The 18,285-nt window shown below is 43.4% G+C and overlaps 1 protein-coding gene across 1 annotated transcript in view; it reads right to left on the reverse strand.

The window, feature by feature from the left end:
• Nucleotides 1-18,285, reverse strand: part of KCNS3 (potassium voltage-gated channel modifier subfamily S member 3) — a 235,028-nt gene that overhangs the window by 20,564 nt on the left and 196,179 nt on the right. The window lies entirely within an intron of this gene.

Below are 18,285 nucleotides of genomic sequence, written 5' to 3' on the forward strand. Positions count from 1 at the left end.
AACTGAGGTATCCACAGGGTAATAGAGATGCTCTCAGGACAACAGGAGATTGCTGTTGGATCGAGTTACACAATGCATCATGTATTTATTCAGGCTGCTTTAACAAATGCCATAAACTGGGAGCTTCAGCAACAGAAATTTATTGTCTCATAGTTCTGGATGCTGGAAGTCCAAGATTAGGGTGCCAGCAGGATTGGGGTCTTCCTGGCCTGTGGCTGCCTTTTCTCTGTGTCGTCTCATGGTGGAGAGACAACAATCTCTCTGGTGTTTCTTCTTAAAAGGGCACTAATTCCATCAGGAGGCCCCACTCTTATGACCTCACCTAATCCTAATGACCTCCCAAAGGACCCGTCCTCAAATACCATCACATTGTCAGGTAAGGCTGCAATAGATGAATGCGGGGGGGGGGGGGGGGGGACAATTCAGTCCATACCAGAAGCACATTAAAAAGCTTCCAGGACGAACTTGAAGTTCTAACAGCAACAAAAAGAAAACATAGTGCATCACAAAACTTTGCTAACACAACATAAAATTTGTGATTTCTTTCACAACATGCATGACAGTAACAGGAGGGAATATTTCGTTTCCCTGCTCAAGAAAAGTGATGGCTGTTGCCGCACACTGAGATTAACTCCAGCTGAATTAAATAATCATATATAAAATAGTTGTAGAAAAACCACCAGACACAGAATTGTGTATTTGTCAGATCTTTAAATGGACAGCTTCCTTAATTTTGAAGCAAGAAAAGAAAATGGAAAGAAAAATACTGGTCAATTTCAGACTTTATAACTTTGGTACAATTGAGCAAAAATCCAAACAGCTGACTAGGAATATATCTGCATTGAGACTTCCTCCCTAAATCCACTCATTTACCTAACATTTCCTACGTGCTTGCCAAGTAGAGGCTGCCAAACCGAACCGGGCTGCCTCTCCCCACCCTTTCTGCTTCAGGTAAGACCACACTTCGATTATTTTGATACCTATAAAAACCTAATCTTTGAACAACTCTATGCCCCCAAATTTGGTAACCTGGATCAAATGGACCAATTCTTTGAAAGACAGAATCTGCCAAAACTCCCAAATGAACTAGATGATCTGAATAGCCCTGTGTCTATTAAGGAAATGGAAGGTGCCATTCCGGTGAGCGATGTTGATAAGGGAAAAGGCTAATGCCTGCGTGCGTCCAGGAGGTGTGAAGGAGATCGCTATACCTTTCCCTCAATTTTGTTATAAATCTAACACTGCTGTTAAAAAGTAAAGATAAAAAAACATCTAATCTTAATGCATGCAGAGAGTGAGATGTGTTAAGGGGTCTGACTCAGCCTTCGTTCCCTTTTAACTTCAGAGGAGTCCAGGTATTAATCACAATGCATCAGCCCCTGCCCAAGGGTAGCTGTCTGCACCGCTCAAAAAAGTCTCAGAGTCCTGGAACTAGTGGGACACCGGCTCACCCAGGAATGGTGCCAGATGGCAGGAGGACTGCCATGGACGTCTGCCACACCCTGCGCCAACAACTGAGGTCAACCCCTCCCAGGAGGTGAATGTTCTGACTCCATTTGTTTTTTCACTCAAGGCTAAAACAAAGACCGTGTAATGTGATTCAACTGTGTACATTATTCTTACACTCTGTTCCAAATATTGGTGGAGAAGTTTTCCTGCATCTTCTCTAGAAATTTATAGATTTCTCAAAAGTTCTCTTGTCTCACTGCAATGCCAGTGTCAGGTAATCTCATCTGCTTCTCGTGACAAAGAAAAATCTTTGCTGGAAGGTGTCAGGGGGTCTCAGCCCCATGTCAGAGACCTTCTCTAGGAAATTTTCTCTTCCCACAACATTTTTGAGTGTCTACTATATATCCCCAGACACTTCTCATTTTCTCTTGTAATCTTGTACAAGAGACAGACACACTGCAGACAGTAGAATATAGTGTGATAAATTAAATAATAGAATATAGATGAATGACAGACAGGTCTAGGATTAATCAAGGTCTTGCTAGATGAACAGCAGGTAAATGTGACCAATGAAATGTTAGTACTAAATTCTATAAAGAGAAATCACTCTGTCTAGACTGACTCATCTAGCTCATACCCAGATGTCTGGGTCCTGATAGACTAACCAGAAAAATATATGAATATATAATTCATCCCTGACAAAGAACAAATGGTACACAGGCAATGCTCTACTTCTAATTACCAGAGAAATGCAAATTTATTTATTTATTTATTTATTTATTTATTTATTTATTTAAGATTTTATTTATTTGTTTGGAGAGAGAGAGAGAGAGAGTGGAGGGAGGAACAGAAAGAAAGGGACAAGCAGACTCTATGTTGAGCACATAGTCCAACACGGGGCTCAATCCCAGGACCCTGAGATCATCACCTGTGCCAAAAACACAAGTCCATTGCTCAACCCACTGAGCCACCCAGGTGCCCTGAAAAATGTAAATTCAAAGTGAGCCATCCAGGGCGCCTGGATGGCCTAGTCGTTAAGCGTCTGCCTTCAGCTCAGGGCGTGATCCCAGCGTTTTGGGATCGAGCCCCACATCAGGCTTCTCCACTAGGAGCCTGCTTCTTCCTCTCCCACTCCCCTTGCTTGTGTTCCCTCTCTTGCTGGCTGTGGCTGTCTCTCTCTGTCAAATAAATAAAATCTTTTAAAATAAATAAATAAATAATAAAAAATAAAGTGAGATATCCTTCGACACCTAAAAACATAAATAGGAGACCCAATGTTAGTGAAACTATGTTATAATCCTTCAAAAACCCCTTTAGGGATGCCTGGGTGGCACAACGGTTAAGCGTCTGCCTTCAGCTCAGGGTGTGAACCCGGCGTTATGGGATCGAGCCCCACATCTGGCTCCTCCACTGGGAGCCTGCTTCTTCCTCTCCCACTCCCCCTGCTTGTGTTCCCTCTCTCACTGGCTGTCTCTCTCTCTGTCAAATAAATAAATAAAATCTTTAAAAAAAAAAAACACTTTAAAAAGAATTTGACTTAATATGAAGAGACAGGTGAGAATTCACAAGTTGAGTCTAATGGGGGATGGTACATTAGTTTTCTAGAACGGCCATAGCAAAATACCACAGACTGTATGGCTTAAAGGATGGACACTGGTTTTCTCACAGTTCCAGAGGCTGGAGGTTGAAGACCCAGGTGTAGACACATTGCCTCCTGCGAGGCTTCTCTCCTCAGCTTGCAGAGAGCCGCGTCATGTGGTCATGTACTTGCCCATCCCTGTTACCTCTTCCTCTTCTCATAAAGACACCACTCATGTGGGATGAGAACCTACTACTCTAAGAGCCTCATTTAAACTGAATTACGTCTTTGAAGATCCTATCTCTGAATACTATTACATTTTGAAGTACTGAGGGTTGGGACTTCAACATATGAATTTGGGGGGCCACTTTCTCGACCATAACAGATGGGATCCTCTGTCCTCAAAATTCCAACTACTGAGAATTTAACCTAAACACGTGCATTAATATGTCCAGTGGGAAATTGTTTTTAATAATTGTAAAAAAAAATAATGGAAGTAATTGGTAAATAAATCATGGTAGATCAACTTTATAGCTATTTTTCTGGTCATGAAGGTTATATAAATAAAGACTATCTCAAAAATATGTAAGTGAAAGCTCTTCTATGATTTGTCCATAGGTTTCATAACCAAGGGTAATTATGGGAGATTCACTGAGCTGCCACTAGAGGGAGTGCTAACCCAGAGTTGGGCGTAAAGAGGCACTTGGAGCGCCCGTGCTGGTGACGTTGGACTCAAAAATGAGAAAAAGGGAACATCAAGAGATGGCAATGGTAATTCCACAAAGGAATCAGGGAATAATTTAATAATTACCAAAGATACCTCTCTCCTGGGAAGTAAATGCTTCTTGCTGCCCGTCTTCTAAACCTCTACCTTTCAGTAAAATTCATTCTAGAGACTTGCTCTCCATGTGCAATCTATAATGTATTCTTTTTGTTTAGTGGTTACATTGATGTTATTTTTTCTTCTATCAAATAAATTTTTCTTGTATCGACCATCATGCTGTGAAGGACAGGGTTCTCTGACTCATCAAATGTGTGCTGAGCAGGACTCTGCTAAGCTATGTGAGTCTTTGTAGAAATAGCAACTGGAACTTTGTGAACCGGAAGGATTGAGTATGCACAGGACAAGTCCTGAAGAGGAAAGGGAAAACTAATGGCATCACGGTGAGGATGAGTGCAATGTGCATTCGGGGCACTATAGTGGGAAACATGAGTTTGGAATTTAGATCATTCCGTGAGAGCCAAGAAGCACCTAAGTGTTGGAATCATGCAAAATCACAGTTAAATTACCACTCTACCTCTGACTAATTGACAGAGCTTGGCAAATCACTTCTTTCCTGGCTTTGATTTCTTTCTCTAAAAAACACTTCACAGAGCTATGAGAATTAGACATGGTGTATGTTAAGGCCTGACGCTATGTTGGGCCCACCACAGCTGCCAATAATTGGTATTATTATTTTAGCCTAAAACCACATAAACTGATGAGTAACCACCTGGGTGGAGGGGTGGGAGGACCAGCATGCAGTTCCTGGGGGGCACCCCATCTGTGCCAAGAGGGTGAATTCAGTGGGGGAGGGGCGGTGGCAGGAACCAGATTGGGGTTGCGGGTCTAAACTCTGCTTTCCTATCAAGGCTTACCAACAACGAAGTTGATTATTTTGAGCCCTGACTTAATTTTGATTGATTAAGAATTTTTTGAAGAAGAAAGAGGGGCTATCAATTAGGCCTTTTCAGAAACCCAAGAAATGCTCAACACTGAGCATTTATCCCAAGCCCTGACAGAAATTAATGTCAATTAACTATTTATTGACTGAATCAAGTCACAGGTGCATAAATTACAAATGGAAAATTGCTATCACAAAGCTATGAAAGTTTCTATAGAACCCCAAACCTCCCAGGGAATAATGCCACCCTATGTGTTATCAAAAATTGATAGTAATTGATATGAAGCCTTTTTTCAGATTCTCACATAAACTTACTCATTTACAGATGGTAACCAAAAAAATATAGTGGCTTGACTGCTTATCTGGTATCTCCATTATCTTCAGATTAGAAGTCAGTTGGGGACAGGATCCAGTTGATGGGGCAAAAATGTACAGATGGGGAGAGCTTCTGAGAAACTCACCTTGGCAGCAGAGGGAGACTGCTAATCACAGATAAATAAGGGAGCTGCAGTGGAGGACCATTTAGAGGAGGAAGAAAAAAGCTCTAAGCATCTCATTGCGTTTTGTTGAAAATGAACACACTTGTATTTTGGCGGGGATACTGGTACAGCATTGTTTCTGAGTTAAGAATGGGTCAAATTATATTCTCTATGAGGTAATAATAAGAATGAAAAAATATTAGAAAAAATCGGAAAATATTTTTACCATAGTTGAGATTTTAAAAAGTTCTAGTGTTTAGCATACTAAGTTTCTGCTTTCTGGAATATTCCTTTATGGGAATACCTTTGATCTCTTATTGCTCCCCTAAGAGAAGGAGCCATCAGAGCAGATGCTACTCGAACATTTATGGGCTGAGAGTTGGATATTTTGTTTAACTTTAATCATCTTATGTATCACCAAATGGAATTTCACTTTTCAAAGTTAGCTTCATCGAACACAATTCATTTTAAAAGAACAGAAAAAAAGCACATTGTCTTGACACTTATTGCTATAGTTTTAATTAAAGTTTTAATTTAGGTTGGCACATTTGGCATATGGAATTCAGTTCTCTTTCCAGAAGCCCAGGGGTTCCCGAACTAATGAGAAAAATCAGACCTATTTAATATGGATAGAATCAGATAGCTGTGAGGAGTAAGAAGATTTCATATAAAATGTAATGTAAGAAACATGGTATCAATACATAAGACACAGTGTTTCGCATATTTACTGTTTGCCTGTTCTTCAAACACTGCCCAGGCCACCTTAAGAGAAGTGTAACTCTAAATATTAAGAGATGTGATTAAAGAGCAAAGGTGATTCTCCACGGTCTAATAAGTTTGAGAAACACTGAGTTAAAGCAAATTAGGGCTTCTTTATTACCAGGCTTTTCAGCACAGTCAGTGAGTTAGTAGGAATTGGAAAGCTCTTGGAGGGGGATAGAGCATATAGGCAACGTCTCCCAAACTTATTAGGTCATGGAACATTTTTCCCGAGGAGCGTATTTCGGGACCAGTGTTTGGCAGATGACCCATCGGAAAACCAGGAAGCCAGGCTGTGAAGGATACTAAGGCGGTGAAGTCACAGGCTTTGCTGGTGGGAGGCTCACCGTCCGAGCTGATGATAAGACCAAGTCCAGTAAGTACAATGAGAAGAAGAAACCACAACTTTTCTGAGATATGGACAAAGTTCTGAGCGAGCTCTCAGCAACGTTCATTGAATGTAAATTTAAATGAACTGAGTTGATGTTTTCTCAACTATGGCTGGTAAGTTTTCTTTTTAAAAGTACCATTATCACTCTCTGACAAGCATTTGACAAATATGATAGTCGATCTCACAGAAACTCCACAAGGAGGCAACTATTTTTCTTATTATTCCTGAAACTGCTGCCTAGAGTGTTGGAGTCTCCTGACGGTCTTAGGCGTCCCTTCTTGGAAAACATGGGATCTGATCCCAGATCTTCCTGATGCTAGAGCTGGAGGTCTCTCCACCCCCACCTGCCAAAAAGATGGTATTTTTTTCACTCTCACAACTAAAAAATTTTTAAGTATAGGAAAATACAGAAATTCCAGGCAATAATATTGAACGATTCAGGCATGACCAAGAGAAAATTTCTCTACGCTGAAATTGAGTGTTTAACTGTAAAACAAAACAAAAAACAAGCTTTAAGGTCTGTTTTTCAAGAAAATGTCAAAATAAGGAAAAAATGAAGTCCATAATATTGATACACTTACAGTCAGCCTATAGGGAGAAGGAGAGGAGTAGAATACAGATACCAATGAGAGCCTTGATAAATCTCCAGTCACCTTTCCAAACCTTGCTCAATTTTTTTCTAGTGTTTTTTACTTCTATGGCATATTTGCTCTTCTTAAATACCAGCATTGTATTTAAGTCTGGAATACATCTATATTTTTTCAGCTTATTCTCAAATAGAATAATTTATGAGATAACCTCACGTGTAGATTTCAAGTGTGTATTATGCCCATTTGCCATTACAAGGTCGAATTTCAAGCACTTTGTTCATCAGGAGATTGAAAATCTAAATGTTCAATGTTCCCAAACATTTCAAAATCTATGCTTTGGTTTCTCTGTAGCTGCCAGCCCCTGATTTGGTTGAATAGATTGAATGAAAGAAAGAAGGACAAATTAAGGATTTGGACGAGGAGAAATTAATGGTGCTTCAGTCTTCGTTGAATGGGAATTATAAATGTCCTTTCAAAGCGATTTTCAATATGTTTATAAATGCTACAGGGGTATTATTTGAGATCTGCACTGGGAATGTAGAAACCTCTGATAATAATAATAATAAAACAAGACCACAATTTTGAGCTTAGTGTTTAACACACATGCACACATGCAAAAACACACAAGTCACCTTAAAGATGTCATATTTTGAGTTTTCTACACAGCCCAGAATGTTTTTATGATTTTCAAGTAGCCGAAATGTTGATACCTAAAACCAAAGAAAATCTTGAGATACTGCAAGATTTATTCTAAAACCAATCAATCTGCAATCAATAGCTTTTCAGTTCAACCCATCTAATAAAAGCAGGACAGGTTTTTGTTGAAAGACGGAGGAGTTGAAAGGAAATGAATTTAGCCTGAAAATTTGCTAAGATAATAAGCTACCATATTTTCCAGAAGCTGAAATGACAATTAGCACTCTGTCCTTAATCCAGGGGAGAAAAATGCCTTGCAGCTGCTTTATACACATCTGTATCTGTGTTCAGTAAACTGTGTTAGGTACTTGAAATCTGCTTATGCAATGTTGGCAAGCGGAGACTTTTTCCTTTATTCTAAATGTAAATACTAATATAGAGCTGGTGCAAATGCTAGCTTAGGCAGTATAGAGCCTCACATTTTTCCATTGCTGTCTAAATCGCTCTTACTTTCAGCTCTACTTGGAGAATGTTTACAATCCCAGTTTCAACCAATGGGTGGCATCGTGTGGCCTGCTGTTGGGCAGAGGAAAGCCAGTTAGAAAAATGCAAACATTTTTTCTCCTGCCCAGTTAATTTCGCTGGTAAGTAAATACTCGAAACATTGTATAAGGCAGGCTCCAAGGCAGACTCCAAGATTCACCTTCTACTTTACTTCTTCCTGGAAGCTTCTCTTCCTTCTCCTTCTGTCCTTTCCCTGAATTCTTATGTATCTTTTTTCCCCCAGACTCAGTTATTGCTTATTGCTTCCTGTCTTATTCTCAATATGTTACAGGAGTCTTGTCTGTGCCTTCCTGTCTCACTGGATGTTCACAGTGTCATAACCGTGTTTGTTTGTTTATTAATATTTATGTATTTATTTGAGAGAGAGCAGGTGAGTGGGGGAGGAGTGGGGGGGGGGCGGTGGCCGGGAGAGAGAGAATCCCAAGCAGACTGCACTGAGCGTGGAGCCCAACTCGGGGCTGGATCCCAGGACCCTGAGATCATGACCTGAGAGGAAACCAAGAGTCAGATGCTTAACCGACTGAGCCACCCAGGTGCCCCAGCCATGGGTTTTTTGTTTTTTTTAAATTTATTTAGAGAAAGAGAGAGAGAGAACGAGAGCGAGCATGGGGGGGGGGCAGAAACAGGTTCCCCGCTGAGCAGGGACCCTGACGAGGGGCTTGATCCTAGGACCCTAGAATCATGACCTGAGCTGAGGACAGACACTTAGTCGACTGAGCCACCCAGGCGCCTCCAACCCCAACCATATTCTTAATATGAATCCCCCACACCACTCAGAACATTTCTGAATACTTGGGGGCCTTTGATGGTCACTCTTTGGTTGCTTCCTTATTCTGGGTTCCCTACCAGCACAGACACCTTACCACCCTCTGCCACCCCACTATACACATATGTCAGAGACAATCTAGCCTCTGTTTGTTTTTTGTATAGGACCCGAATCAGCCTTTGGGACCACGAGTGATATGTCAGTTTTCTGTGTTGCATAGGTCTTGGGGTATGTTTCAAATGCTTATAGTGTGTACACACATACCCCTACACACATCACTTGGCACCTGCTATTCTTAATGTCTAAGAGCATATCCACCTTGCTTTGGTAGCCAGAACCTGGTTTTCATTTCAAAGGAAAATCCCTGAAAAACACTCCACTGGTTGTGGAGTTTTTTCTCCTAAAACCCATCTATTGTTTGAAAATCTGAACTCCCATCTCCCCATTCATGCCTGTGATGCCTGCCAATGGCAAGTGCATTGGAACAGCCTACACTTGGCCTGTGGGCACCATTCCAGCCAGGAGCTGACTCACCACACCCTTTCTGTGTATTAGTAATTAAAAAGAAATTTACCACTTGCTTAAAATAACCAACAGAAAGGGCCAAAAGTCTTTGAATGACCGTATTCTGCTGCAGCAGAATTCATAAATCTGACCCAAAGAAAGATCAGGAATTCGAGATTCAAATGTCACCCACCAGCAGAACCTTAGACCTCTGAAATCCCCTTTCCTGGCAGTATTCTGGGGAATCAAATGTTGGTCCCGCAGTGACTACCCAGCAAAGAAGAAGAAATGAGAAGGAGAATGCAAGTCATGGAGAGTCTGAAAGCCCCAAGTTGGAACCCCTATCTCCTGTGCATTCAGTACTCTGCCATGATATCCACACGGTGCTTATTACATGCCGGCACTATTTTAAGTGGATCACATTAATCCGTTTAGACCTCAAATAAGCCAATGAGGATAGTGAGAGTACAATTGAGGAACTGGAGCCCAGAAAATGGAAGCCATTTGCTCAACGTCACCATGCTCATACCTGGCAGAGGAGAGGGTGAACCCAGGCTGAACCCCTCAACCACTGACAGTAAGTGAGGGAGAGAAATCCATCTGGAGGGGAGAAAGCTGGTCAGTAATGTCCATCAGGGTCTAATCCTATTGCAACTGTGCCATAAATAGAGACAACACCTGGTAAAATTATATATTTTAAATAATTTTATTCATCAAGACTAAGACCCTCCCTAGGACATCCATGGAAATTAAAGAGGCCCTACCGCATTTTTGGAGCCAAAAATGCTGCCCTGCACGGCCCTAATGCTCCTGACCAGCCAGGTCACAGGGCTCTACACTGATTGGCCCACAAACGAGCCAAGAAAGTGGAAATCAGAAAATCTGACCCTTTTTACAGACTTCCTGTTGCCCACTCACTTTCAGGAGCTTGTGTTGCTCTCGTCGGGATGTGCCCAGCCAACCCTAGGCTCCTGCCCACTTCCCTTGATTCCATCCATGTGCACCATTGCGGTCAGCACTCCACACTGACAGTGCAGGATTTCTTTCTGATACATAACATCTGAATCGATCCAGCAGCCCACCTAAGAAAACACTCAGTCACCGCTGAAACTTCTCTTACTGTCCTTCTGTCCACTCCCAAAATATCATTAAGTGATGCCAATTTAATCTCCTAACTAGCTCTTCAGTTCTTACCCTTCTCTCCATCCCCACAGCCACGGCTCTGGTGCAGATTCTACCATCTGTGTTAGTCACAATTCTCCAGAAAAACGGAACCAATAGATGTGTACATAGGGAGAGAGAGAGATTTATTTTAAGGAATTGGCTCTTGCTATCATGGATGCGGGCAAGTTCAAAATCTGTTGGGGGACCAGCAGGCTGGAGAACCAGAGAAGCATCAATGCCCTGGTTCAAGTTCAAAGGCCATCTGCTGGCAGAATTCCTTCTGGCTCAGGGGAGGTCAGTCATTTGCTATTTAGGCCTGATTAGAAAAGGCCCACTCACATGAGAAAGGGCAATCTACTTAGTCTACGTCTACCAATTTCAATGTCAATCTCATACAAAAATGACCTCACAGAAACATCCAGAACAAAGTTTGAACACATATCTGAATACCCTGGTCCAGCCAAGTTGACACATGAAATTAACTATCATACCATCTCCCACTCAAATTACAGCCCCTTTATCAGCCTCCTGCCTCAATCCAGCCCCTCTGAGCCATTCTCCATGGGGCATCAGGTGACCTTCCTAAAATGGAAATCTCACCATGTGACTGCAGGCAAGAAACACTTTATGTGGCTCTCCAAAAACTTAGAGTGGGAGAAAATAAGAATTCATTAGCATAGCCTATCAGGCCTTTAAATTAGTAAGCAATATGGTATCATTTTTACAGTTCGTGAAGACATGTTCACATCTGTTTGCTCATTTAACCCTCCCAAGAAAAACACAGCACACAGCAAGCCCTGTAGCCTATGGTGCTAACTCTCTGTGACGTTCTCATGCTCCAACTGGACCACGTTACTTGCCGTTTGCCGTGTTTACCCTGCTCTTTCATCTGCCTCTTTGTATATGCTGTTGTATTTTTGTCTAGAATGACCTTTTCTATATTCTCCATCTTGTAAAAAAAAAAAAAATACTAATCTTTTTTCCTTTCTCCACTTTCTCTTTGTCTTTTGTGTGTATCAGCACCTGGCAGTGCCCACCCCTATTTCTTCCATGCAAGGCACTCTCCAGCCCTGTATTCAGGGTCCAGGAAGCTACCTGCCGAGGACCAAATCCAGCCCACTGACTACTGTTGTAAATCCTTCATTTTCTGTTGTCTCTGGCTGCTTTCACACTGTACCACCAGAGTGGAAGAGTCACAACAGAGGGATGGCTCTGAAAGCCCCAAATACTTAATATCTGGCCCTTGATGATGAAAATTTGATGCTCTCTGCTCTGCTTCAGATATCAGGTCAACCACGTGCCCCCAGGAGCACAAGGGCTCATGCCTACGGGGTCCTAGCACAACACTATGTCCCAGCCCTTGTTCCAAGAGAGCAGCCTGACAAGCAGACTGTTCTGCTAGTTGCTGCTGTATTTCTTTCGTGAGGATTGGCTGCCAGAATGGTACTGACAGTGATTTGGGGTGACTCTCATTCACGTCAGACAGAGGATAAGTTCAGGGCTCTGGCTACCGATGTTCTACCCCTTGGTTTGAGTCAAGTGTCCAGCCTGGGCGCTGGCTCTTGTGCACCTGTGTTTCTACGATGGCACCTTCTGTATCCTACAACACCCAGGACAAGTGGGATGGTAGCAAACAACACTTACCCTCTTTCCCAACCACTGCAATCCCTGACTCCCTAACGCTCAGGGGGAGTATCCCACCCCCTCCACTGGCTCCAGACCATGTGGCAAGCAATGGAGGTACCCATTTCTTCTGAGGACTTTCCAGACCGTTGCTCCACAGTGTCAGCTGGTACTTAATCAATACCTTTCCTTGCCCCGATCAGTGTGGTAACATTGTGCTCTCCCAGATTAGTCGTGGTGGGTTTCCTTAGCAAGGCAGGGGGAAGGAAGGTCATTCTTTGAGTGACTGGAACTGCTCTTCCTGCTCAACCCACAGTCCCCTCACCTATCGTTACTGATGACCATGTGTGGAAGGCAGAGGTATGGTCCACGTTGAAAGAGATCACATTCTAGGACTGCAGTGATTATGGACCAAAGAATTCAAGAGAAGATGTGTCATCCTCCATTCATGTTATAAAATTCTAAAGGTAAATTTCACATAACCAAAAATCAGATTATCGATTACATTTTTCTGCGTGCTCTGGGGAAGACTTGCACTGATGGTCATCAACAAAGCACAGGAACAAGCTTCGACAGAGTCACTGCGAGTCAGTGTTTGGAAACAGCAGAATGGATGGGTGACGCAGTGTCATGAGTAATGTTGGAACCAGCCTTAAATAAATGGTGTTAGGAAACTGCAGAGATAAGAAGTTCTATGTTGTTTCAATACAAGCAGATTGTGAAGAGCAATGGCATTGTGAGTAACAACCGCATTGCTATCTTTTTCTCATCAGGAGAAGGCACAAAGTTAGCCTGGAATGGCATTCTCCGCAAAGAAGAACGTGAAGAGCTCGTTCTGGACCAGAACAGAACTAGATGGTGCGTGGAAACTACGAAGACTCTTCACTTGTCCTGACTGGATAATAACAAATACGGAAGTACCCTTTCTCTACCGTCATTCTCAATTTTCATCAATAAATCACTGTATCTAACACGAGCCCATGCTTAGTATACTTGTAATCAAATTGTTTATATAGGCGGGGGTCTTGCAAAAAATATTTGCATGTGCTCATTCTGCAGTGATCCCTCTGACTGGAGGGATATCGTATTCTGATCGATCATGGGAAGGTCACATGCCCCAAACCAGAGCCAGGCGATTGGGGTCAGCTGCATGGAAAGCGTGGGAATGAGAGTCAGGGAGGGAGCGGTTTCCCGAAGGAAAATGAAGCTGCCATTCCCAGAACTGGGGAGACAGACACAGCACAGGCTAAAACAGACGTTCACCTGCCCTCTGCATGGAGGGTTAGTGTCATCACTATCCTACGTGAGATGCCTAAGGAGTGGAAGAGCAGGGCCATTTCTCCAAAGTCAGAGACAGAGCCAAGAGATGGGCCCCCATGAAATCCCTACCGGGGACCTTTTACATTTGGCAATAACCGATCAAATCCAGGACCTTAGATCTGGCAAAGACTTTACAGGGGAAGACTTGGAGTAATTCTGGCTCCTTTATTTACTAGCTGTGTGATGCTGAACAACTTAGTTAAGCTCTCTGAATCTTGTTTCTTGAAGCCCAAGATTTGGGATAGCAAGAGTTTCCTCGTAGCATCGATATTAGCATTAAATGACAGTGCACAGAAAGGATGAAGCCTAGTGTGTTGTTAGTAATTATATAGTGTAGTATAATTGCTACTCTAGTAATTATAGCAGCCATAAAGGACTTAGTATTTTATTTATTTTTTAGCACACTCTAAAATAGCACCTCTTTTTGTGCCAGGCGCTGTCCCAAATGTATCCTAAATATTAACGAAATTAATAAAGTAGCGATCCTCCTTTTTTAGGTAAGGAGACTGAGGCCCAGAGAGTTTCAGTGACTCGCCCAAGGTCACAAGCTAGTGAACAGGGTGCCAGGATCCAAACCCAGGCAGACAGGCTCCAGAGTCCGTGCTCGGAGTCTCTACACTCTACTGTCTCTCGGGAAAAGGCAGTTATTATTATTACTCAATAAGTAGCAGCACTTTATTGCCATTATTATTATAGATGATAAGACTGAAATCTGGAGGCACCAAAATAGAAGTAAAGCTAAAAATAAATCCCAGATCTAATGCTTCCCAGTCCACTGCCCTTTCCAATATGCTGCCCCATTTCCTACTCAGAGGAGAATTACATTAAGGAGAAGTAGTAGTAGGATTATGTATCTGCTGACAAATGAGATCTTTCCTGCAATTCATCAGGTGTTATTATCAGGGAGAAAAATAATTTCTTTTTCCATGATGGATTCTAATTGTGGGTAAATCAGTAAGAGAAGATGAGTGAAACTTTTTCGTTTTTAGATGGAAGCAGGAAACATACACAAATTTAATCTGCCACAGGTTTGGGGAGTCACTGTGCGAGTTTGTAAAAATCAGCAGCATCAGGATTCCATCCACAAAGCACTTTGAGTGACCCCAGCAGGTGCTAGCGGTTGCCGCGGGCGAACAATGCACGGTGGAGAAGACACGATCTTAGAAGTTAATGTTGGTCTTAAGATCGCTCGGGGATTGCAGTTTTAAAGGCGCAACGGCCTCCTTGGGATTGAGCTGAAACAGAGTAGCAGACTGTGGGCAAACCCGTGAGTGCCAGGCCACGGTTTCCATATATTCAGAGAATTTCCTTTCCACTTCACTATAGAGGAACCCCTCCTCCCCTGAGGCTCATTTAGACCAAGGCATAAATCAAGCATCCGTAAATTTCCTGTAAAGGGCGAGATAGCAAACATTTTAAGCTTTATGAGACATGCAGCCTCAGTCCCAACTGCTCAACTCTGCCATTGTAGCAAAAGCTATGAAAGAAAATACATCTAGAAATGGGAGCGGCTACATTCAGATAAACTTGATTAAGCAGACAGTGGGCTGGATTTGGCCTGGGGGCTGCACGCAATCGACTGACACCTGGCAGAAATCCTTCTTCCACGCAGACTCCGTCCACCGGCTCCCGCACCTGCCTCTGTGTCACCTGGGCTTCCTTGCTGGGCATCAGGCCGAGCCCCCACTGAGTGCCAAGCACCAAGCTCCCTCCCCTTCCTTCTCAGCCGCTGCTGTCGTCAGAAGGAACTCCATTCAAGCGGATGAACCGCCCAACACCTTGGCCTCCCTGTCTTGACCTACTTAGACCTAAGTGCCTTCTTTCAGGTACTTCCAGGTCACTTTAGAGAACCACGTCTACACCTGTCAGTGGCCAGGTGTTTCACCTCGGATTCTTAGCTGCCCCGTCTCTGATCACAAGCCCTCAGCCTCCCTAACCCCCTTCCATCTCCCGTCATGTGTCATCCGAGTCCCTCCGCTGTGCTGACCCATATAGTCACCCCCGGGGTGTGTGATACTAAGCACTTAAAATCGGGCTTGTACAAAGCAACATGCACTGTAGATGCAAACACGCGCCAGGTTTCCGAAATTTGGTACAAAAAAAGAATGTAAGATATCTGAATAATAAATTTCACATAATTACATGTTGAAATTCTTATATTTATGAGATGTGGGCTAAATACATTTTTATTTTTATTTTTTAAAGATTTTATTTATTTAGTTGACAGAGATAGAGACAGCCAGCGAGAGAGGGAACACAAGCAGGGGGAGTAGGAGAGGAAGAAGCAGGCTCATAGCGGAGGAGCCTGATGTGGGGCTCGACCCCATAACACCGGGATCACGCCCTGAGCTGAAGGCAGACGCTTAACCGCTGTGCCACCCAGGCGCCCCTAAATACATTTTTAAATAAAAAGTCACAAGAGAAAGTGAGTGAAGAAAATCACATTTTTGTATGTCAGTAGCAGTTGCCCTGTTGTTGAAATTACGAGTGATTTTTTTTCCATTCACAGCCTTTTCCCAACTTTTGACAATGAGCATGCATCATGTTGATAATAAAGTTGAAGTGAATTAAAGAAAAATAGCTAAAATCAGATACAAACTTCCATCAGGCCTGATCCTTCAGAACACAGGAATGTTAAAATTAACCACGTTTGGAATTAATCTCCAAGAAAGCACAACTTTTAAACTGTTTATAACTGACGATCCACAGAAATAATGTTGCAATTTCCCATAATTTCGTGTTATTTTGTAATCTAATATTATTATGCTAAGCATAATAACAGCACGGATGTATAAAAATACAGATTTTAAAATTTTAAAAAAACTTTTATTTCTAATTATGGAAGAGGAGTTAAGGAGAAGAGAAGCGCTAACCCTTGGCAGTGGCTATCTTTTCGGCTGGAACTAAGTGGCCCCTGCGCCCCCTGCTCTCAGCCAGTCACGGACATTCTGTTCTCTCAGCCACAGCCCGACAGGGAATGGGTGGGAAGGTGGGCCTGGGCGGTCAGGACAGCTGACCAGCAGACCATGCGGGAGCCTCATCAGGGAGGGACAAGGCCCCATGATCCTCTGCTCACTAGAAAGCCTGAAGTCAGCTCCAGAAAGGGAATCCTGCGACAGCACAATTTGGTTTCAAACTGCTCTGGGTCCATATCTTTTTTTTTCTTCAAGATTTTATTTTATTTATTTGAGAGAGAGAGAGAGAGAGCGAGAAAGCAGGAGCAGGGTGAGGGGCAGAGGGAGAGCCGAGCAGGGAGCCCGACGTGGGGCTCAATCCAGGGACTCCAGGATCATGACCAGAGCTGAAGGCAGACGCTTAACCGACTGAGCCACCCAGGCGCCCTGTCCATATCCTTTTGAAAACGCTCAAGCTCGGAAGTTCAGAAGGTGTGGTGCCCAGATGAGAAGCATCCGCATTACAGGGAACTTGCTGGACGTGCAGATTCTTGGGGCCCAGACCAGACACACAGAATCAGAAACCCAGGGGGCAGGAGTCATCAACCCGAGTTCGAGCGAGCCCTCCGGGGAGACTCTGGCACACACTCAAGTCTGACAGCCACTCACCCAACAGTGGCTTTGGGCAATTACCTAATCCCTCCAAACTTCAGTTTTCCTCCCTGGCAAACTGAAGATAATAAAACCTAACCTCAAGGCCTTGTAAGGATTAATGAGGAGATGGGTATCAGGCACAAAGGAGCACTCTATGAATTATATCATCATCTTCTCCCTCGGGATTCTTAAAAACTCAGCATCCTCTGAGCGAATTTTCCATTTTTTCCCCTTTAATACAGTTAATTCTTTGCCTGGTGGAAATGATAAATGGACATCTCTGTTAGATTGAACGAAATAATATATTCGATGCAGATAAGCAGGTCATTATGGTAACATTGTTTCCTGTTACCAAAAAAAAAAAAAAAAAAAGCTATATTGATGGGTGCAAAGAATCCTGGAGTCAGATATGGGAAACGTGCTCCCGTTCTGACTCTGTGCATGTCCCCTTCTGTAGGAAGCCATGTGGAATGTCAGAGGAGGCAAAAACATTGTAATCAGGTCACTTAGGGTTCCTATCCTACCTCGGCCATCACACGGATCTGCGGGGTCTGTTTTGCTCCTAGAACGCTTGTGCCCACACACCGCTGCCCAGAATGCACCTCCCTCCTTCCCTTCGCCCTATTCAGTTCATATCTGTAAGTAGGCCAGGAGATAATGAGCTGTTTCCACCGTGCCAATCAAGGAACAGGGAGAAATTGTCCCCGAAGCTCCTATCCCATTGGGTCATGCTTTTAATCTTAACTCCTTTCCTCTCCTGTGTGCTTGGGATGCCAACCAATTCTTTTTATTTTTTTATTTTTTTATTTTTTTTATTTATTCGACAGATAGAGACAGCCAGCGAGAGAGGGAACACAAGCAGGGGGAGTGGGAGAGGAAGAAGCAGGCTCATAGCGGAGGAGCCTGATGTGGGGCTCGATCCCATAACGCTGGGATCACGCCCTGAGCCGAAGGCAGACACTTAACCACTGTGCCACCCAGGCGCCCCGGGATGCCAACCAATTCTGCAAATGGCAGACTTTCCCAAACTTTCCCCGCCATGCAAACCCAGACAATAGAGGATGTCGCTGCCCTCACACAGCTGGCTAGCCATCGGAAGACATCTGCACCAGACTCAGATTAACCAGTGAAGAACACAGCCAGAGAGCACTGAGTGGCAGCTTGCTGTTCCGTAGATACTCTATAAGTGGCCCTTCTTAAGACAGGAAGTGGGCACACCCCATGAGCCCACAGCCAACGCAAGGCCACC

The sequence above is a fragment of the Ursus arctos genome, unplaced genomic scaffold (genome assembly GCF_023065955.2).
Source record: "Ursus arctos isolate Adak ecotype North America unplaced genomic scaffold, UrsArc2.0 scaffold_8, whole genome shotgun sequence".
NCBI classification, from domain to species: Eukaryota; Metazoa; Chordata; class Mammalia; order Carnivora; family Ursidae; genus Ursus; species Ursus arctos.